The following is a 6,000-nucleotide window of genomic DNA, read 5'->3' as shown; positions in this document are numbered from 1 at the left end:
ATGGATAGAAATTTTCTTACTCACACTTGCATCAATCTTCAAGTGTTGCTATTGCAAATGAACTCAAACATTAATTCAAGCGCCTTAGAATGATGAAGAGCGGTTCTTTCTCTATCCTACACACTTTATCCATTGCTTAGCCCACTTGAGCCTGCAATTTCATTTCATAAAAATCCAGTTGGTGATCATCCCCCACACTGGGGCAAGGTAAAAGCCATCATTGTCCATGCAGCATATCCGGAGCGCCAATAGAAGACGAAGACCCTGAGAGTCCAAATGTTAGTCATTCGGTCAAAATAAGCCAAAGTGTGGTTGGCTAATGTATGCATTGTAGACAGTGTGTGTCAAAAGTTAAAAAAAAAATGAAAGCTAAGGGGCATAAAAAAGCAGTGTGCCAGGTAAAAGCAAGGCCATGCCCATGAAAAAAGAAAAGTCGAAAAAAAAAGGGAAGAACTTTAGAGAAAAAATGTCAAGATATGACATGTCAAAGTCGTGAATCCCAGTGGAGCAGTGGTCTTACAAGTCTCGAAGGAATCAAGTGGTGAACTCAAGACTGATAGTACATCTATCAAGAAGACAATTCTTCAAGGCAAAGACGAAAACCGGTGATTATGCCTAGATGATCACCAACTCTCACCCTTATACACATTTTTTAGCCTGATATATACTTTCGTTTCTTGAACCATGAACCTAGCCTACGTTACGTCCCTTGCAAAGTCTCTTCGGATTAGGGCACTTGAATTAACGTAGAATTCAGATGTTTATAAGCTTAGCTCGAAGAAGTGCGAGCAAGTCTATTTTTATCTCATTTTGCAGGGTTCTTGACTTGTAAACCCGAAGATGATTGCAGAGTATTTTCTTTCAATAGCCCCGACTCGAAGAGTCTCCTTTGTTAAGCCATTGACCAAACCGACACCACGTTCCTGACAAAGACCTCTCAGATTGGTAAGGTCGTACCGCTTGCGAGAATACTCGGATCCTTGTCGACATGATGATGGTGAGACGGAGTGATTCTCATAAAATAGCCCTTCTGAATGAGAGTGAGTGAAAGCCCTTTTTAACTGAAAGTCTCTCATTTAGCATTCTTAAGAAATCCACGTTATAAGTGAAAATTGTCTTAATGATAATTCTCCCTAGTGGAAATTTGGTTATGCAAATATGGTAAAACCATCATGCATAAACCTCAATTGAATTAATGAATTTTGAAATGTGTGTTCTAGAGTAGCCGTGATTGCTAATCTCTTTTATGAACGCATATGTGTTTTTGCTCTAGTCATGTCCGACAGGTAATGTTTCCTCGAAGACTGAAGAGTTCCTGACGCTTGAGTTGCTATCTGAAGTTTCGAATTTGTTTAAATATTTTTCAACATTCAAATATCTGATTGAAGTTTCAAGTATCATTTCCGAAAATCCGAAGGGAATTTTCGATTCTATTAATCATATCTGATTGCAGTTTCAGATATCTTTTCGAAGATCCGAAGGGAATCATCGAACCCATTCAAATACCTGATTGAAGTTTCAGGTATTATTTCCGAAAATCCAAAGGGAGTTTTCGATCCTATTAATCATATCTGATTGCAGTTTCAGATATCTTCTCGAAGATCCGAAGGGAATCATCGAGCCCATTCAAGTATCTGATTGAAGTTTCAGATATCATTTCCGAAAATCCAAAGGGAGTTTTCGATCGTATTAATCATATCTGATTGCAGTTTCAGATATCTTCTCGAAGATCCGAAGGGAATTTTTGAGGCCATTCAAATACCTGATTGGAGTTTCGGGAATTTTTCTTGAAAGTCCGAAGGGAATTATTCGATACCTTTTATCGAAAATCCGAAGGGAATTTTCGAGCCCATTTCATCTCAAGCATCTCCTCTGAAAATCCGAAGGGAATTTTCAAGATTATTTCAGGTCTTATTTCGAAAATCCAAAGGGAATTTTCGAGCTTTCAAATACTATTAGGAATTCCAGATACTTTGCGGGTTTCGAAAGCTGTTCCATACCCCAATTTTGCTTTCCCAAATCTTCAGGTAAGTAAATGCAAGTATGTTTTCTATTTTTGCATTTGCATTTTCATATCACATCAGAAAATGGGTGTGGGCTCATTGAGATCCCATTTACTCGACAAAAAAGACTAATTTTTCTCATTGCATTTGCATAGTCAAAATTTAGGTATCATTTTGTCTTTGAATGAAATCTCCTCGAGCTCCCCTTCAAAGAGGGGCAGCTGTTGACACCTAAATTTTGGCACATCATTTAGTGATTAATTGCATAGAAAATTAGGGATTAAATTTTAACCCCTAAACAAAAATATCAAAATTTGCATAGCATATAGTTTAGGATCATATAGTTTAATTGCATTCCATATCGGACCGACGGTGGTGAGTAAGCTGAAAATCCATTGCATAAACCGAGCTCGAGCGCCGAGTGAAACTCGGCTCACTCAAGGGATTGGGGGCCAAAATTCACAAGTTTAAAAGGCTTTGGTTGTTTTAATTTGAGCTTAAATCAGCCCGAATTAATTTAGCCCATTTGGAATTAAAATAAAATTAAACGATAAAGCCTAAGTCTAAGCCCATTAGGACGAGTAAGCTCGGTTAATTAACCTAGGGTTGCGATATAAATATGTCGTTATGTGTCATAATCAATGGGCTCTCATAATTTTCGGAGATCAGAATTTTCAGAGAGAGCACGAGAGACACACTTGAGGTCGAGAGAGATAGTCGGTTGCGCACGTGCACAACAGCCACGTCGGCGTCGCCTCTCCGCTGTGTCCGCGCTTCCTGCCGCTGCCGCTTCTGCCCGACGTGACAAAGCTGCACCACCGATCTGCTGCTTCCCTGCTCTGCGACGCCGTACCTAACCGAGAAGTCCCTGTACCAGTCACAACTTTCCTTGTCTCGCCAAGCATCGACGATTATCCCGAGTGACACGTTGGAGGCACAAGAGGAAGACCGCTCTCCCAAATCACGATCTTCACAACCCACGTTGAAAGAGATCCACGCCTTCAGACTTGCACCATCATGACCCCACTTTGAGTTTTTGTTTTTTCTCTTGATCATCCACTAACCGTGAAGAAAATTTGCAAGGGAGAAGCTGGAAAGCACAACACCCATTCACATACAATTTCTTCAGCGAGTTTGTGAACCGAGATGACCAGCTGACCGAGTATCACCGCGAAGCGTCCCAAGCCGCAAGTCTCTCGATTCACCGCCGCGACAGTCGTTGAGCCAAGCATCCTCGTGGCCGCGCCGCCGCCGGTCCACTCGCCATCATCCCGATCCGCAATCCCGGTCCGCGAGTTCAAATTTGGGAATATCCCGAAATTAGGTAAGAAAGCTATCCGGTATATTTTCAAAATATTTAGATTCCTAGTTCAGATATTTTGAATATTCCGTGAATATTGCGTGGATTGCTAGATATCTTAGGATAATGTGTGTTATATCTGCAATATTCGAAAACACCCAAAATTAGGAATCATTCCTAATTTGGCAACGTATCTGGACGACTATCCGACCTTATCCCTAAGGTACGATACACGGCGATACGGAAAATCGTTATCTTATCCATAATCACTTGGATATGATAATAGATTTTATTTGCTTTCCAAATTTGAACAATCAACTTTCTGTCGATATCTATAACCCTATAGATATGACCGTTAGTTTGATTTCTTTGCCTAATTTGAATCTGATAAGAAGAATCTTGCGGATTGCGTGGATTGTTTGAACTTGGTTGTTATCTTTGTTTAATTATTTTCCTTTTAAATAAAGAAAATCAAAAAAATATGTTAGTTAGGATTTAAATTAGAAATTTTGCATGCTTAGGGAATCTTAAATATATCCAAAAGAATAAGATAATTATTTGATTTAAATTGGGATTTAGGGTAGCATATTTCCTAGTTTAAATTAGAAATTGTTTTAATCTTTGTGGATTATTTAGGATATTTAATAATTTCGAATTTTAATAAAAATCCCAAAAAAAAGAATCACTTTAGGATAGATTAAATTATCTTTTTTAGAATAGATTGCATGTTAATTTAGGCATTTTTTTTAATTCCGAAATTCATTCAAAAATAAATTATTTGTCCGTCATTAGAATTAGGTCACGTCGTCGCATGACATATAGTTTGCATGTTAGGCTGTATTAATCGCATGTTAATTTTTGCACGTCATTACATATAGGCTAGTTTTCATTTAAATAAGTGAAAATCCTAAAAAATATTGAGTGAACTGCTTGTTAATTAGAAATCATATTAGGACTGTTGATGTGATTTTCTAGCTAACAATGCAGATGCTTACGTTGCTTCGAGGTAAGTAATTCTCCCAATCTTGCAATTTATTTAATGTTTTGATTATTGGGTGTTACTTTGGTGGTTTGCGCACCCGCATGATCACCTCACATGCTAGTGACTAAGTTAAAATGGATCCAGACTGCCTGCATAAATATTTTTGAAAAGAAAAGGTACCGAAAGGGCGTTAGACTAGATCTAGCGTAACCAAGTCCCCGAGCTTAGAGTCTCTGGTTCGTAGGAATAAAACATATCTCCCTATGTTTTATTTAGGTTTCTAATCGACCTACCGCAAATAGATTAGTGGCGACTCCAAGCATGAAAGCATTTGCATGTTAAAAACTTAAACCCTAAGTTGCGAATTGGTAGGGCTTGGGAGGGCCCGAGTTAGGCTTAGTCTTAACAATCCATTAGCCTGAGAGAAATTTTAGGTCGCGACAATTTTTAAAAGGAAACGTAATGAAAAACAATTATTCAATTAAACCCGAATAAATACAAGTGCGTCTTTCAATTTTTTTTTTAAATTACATGTACAAGTGTTCTAATAATGATTAAAAACAAATTATATCTACGAAAATGTCTAAACAGTCGGTGTATTCGGCAGTTGGTCCCTCACCATGATTCGGATGAGAAATGGTGGTTGCCCTCTTCTTCGTGTTAGGCATGTTCGGCCCGAATCAATTCTTGCAAAAATCAATCAGGCTAGTAGACAGCCATTTCTACAATTTTCATAGTCAAGCTGCACCTATTGCCTTTCATAATCTGTCGAGTAGCACTGAACGTGGACTTTGATGGTGCCATAGAACTCGTGAGATTTGAACAATAACTCATGTTTAAGTAAAAACATAAACAGTTGAAGGCGGTACTTGAACCATAACTCATCTCCTATTATTCAGACGAGCACTGCGATTTTTAATTCGTATAGGTCATAAGAAGGCTAAAATGAAAAGGATTAAAGCTATGAGGAGGAAAAGAAAAGTCTTAGCTTCACCCAGAAGCGTTCTAGTGTTGAAAAATGGAAAAGCGATCTCAAGAAAAGATTCCTTCTTTTAAAGGCCAGCCTCCACCATTTGTTTCTAACATATTTGTACCTACATCGATGGAATATGATAAGCGTTCGGCATGGAACCTGCGACACCAGAGCCAAATTTCAACATCTTTCATACTGCCTTTAAGTATTAAACTAAGTTTAATTTTAGATTCTTGATCTCCTGATGATATATATATGCGTGTGTATAATAGATTATGAGTAATTTTGGGTGAGAGCCTTTAACACAATATCAGTAAAGTTGTTCTTCTGAGATTGCAGTCAAATGCAAACGCATCTAACTGATGCTCTTCCCGGTCTACTTTGGTCTTGAGATATTGAAATACGATGCCATTTGACTTGGTGAAAAGAGGAGGCATAAACAATTAGCAGTGTGAAATGGTATAGTATAGTCAGGAAAGTTTTGTTTTTTTTAACTGAGTAATCAACAAAAGATGTAAGCTCAGCTACATCTGCTGAAAGGAGTAGCTATTGTATAATCTTTATTCTTGGGTACATTTTAGTGAATGCAAAAGGAGTATTTTCGATCAATGAGTAAGAGACTTAAAACCAGGACGGACAATGTATATTGGAGACTAGATGTTGAAGCGGGGATGGAAAGACCGTTGTCAAACTCAACTAAAGGATAAAATGATCCAAAATTTTTAAACATAGGGCAATTCTT

This window comes from Syzygium oleosum, unplaced genomic scaffold (genome assembly GCF_021117445.2).
Source record: "Syzygium oleosum isolate NSW1041296 unplaced genomic scaffold, Sole_v2.1 Sole_v2.11, whole genome shotgun sequence".
In the NCBI taxonomy this organism is placed as follows: Eukaryota; Viridiplantae; Streptophyta; class Magnoliopsida; order Myrtales; family Myrtaceae; genus Syzygium; species Syzygium oleosum.
Note: the sequence above shows the minus strand (reverse complement) of the source record.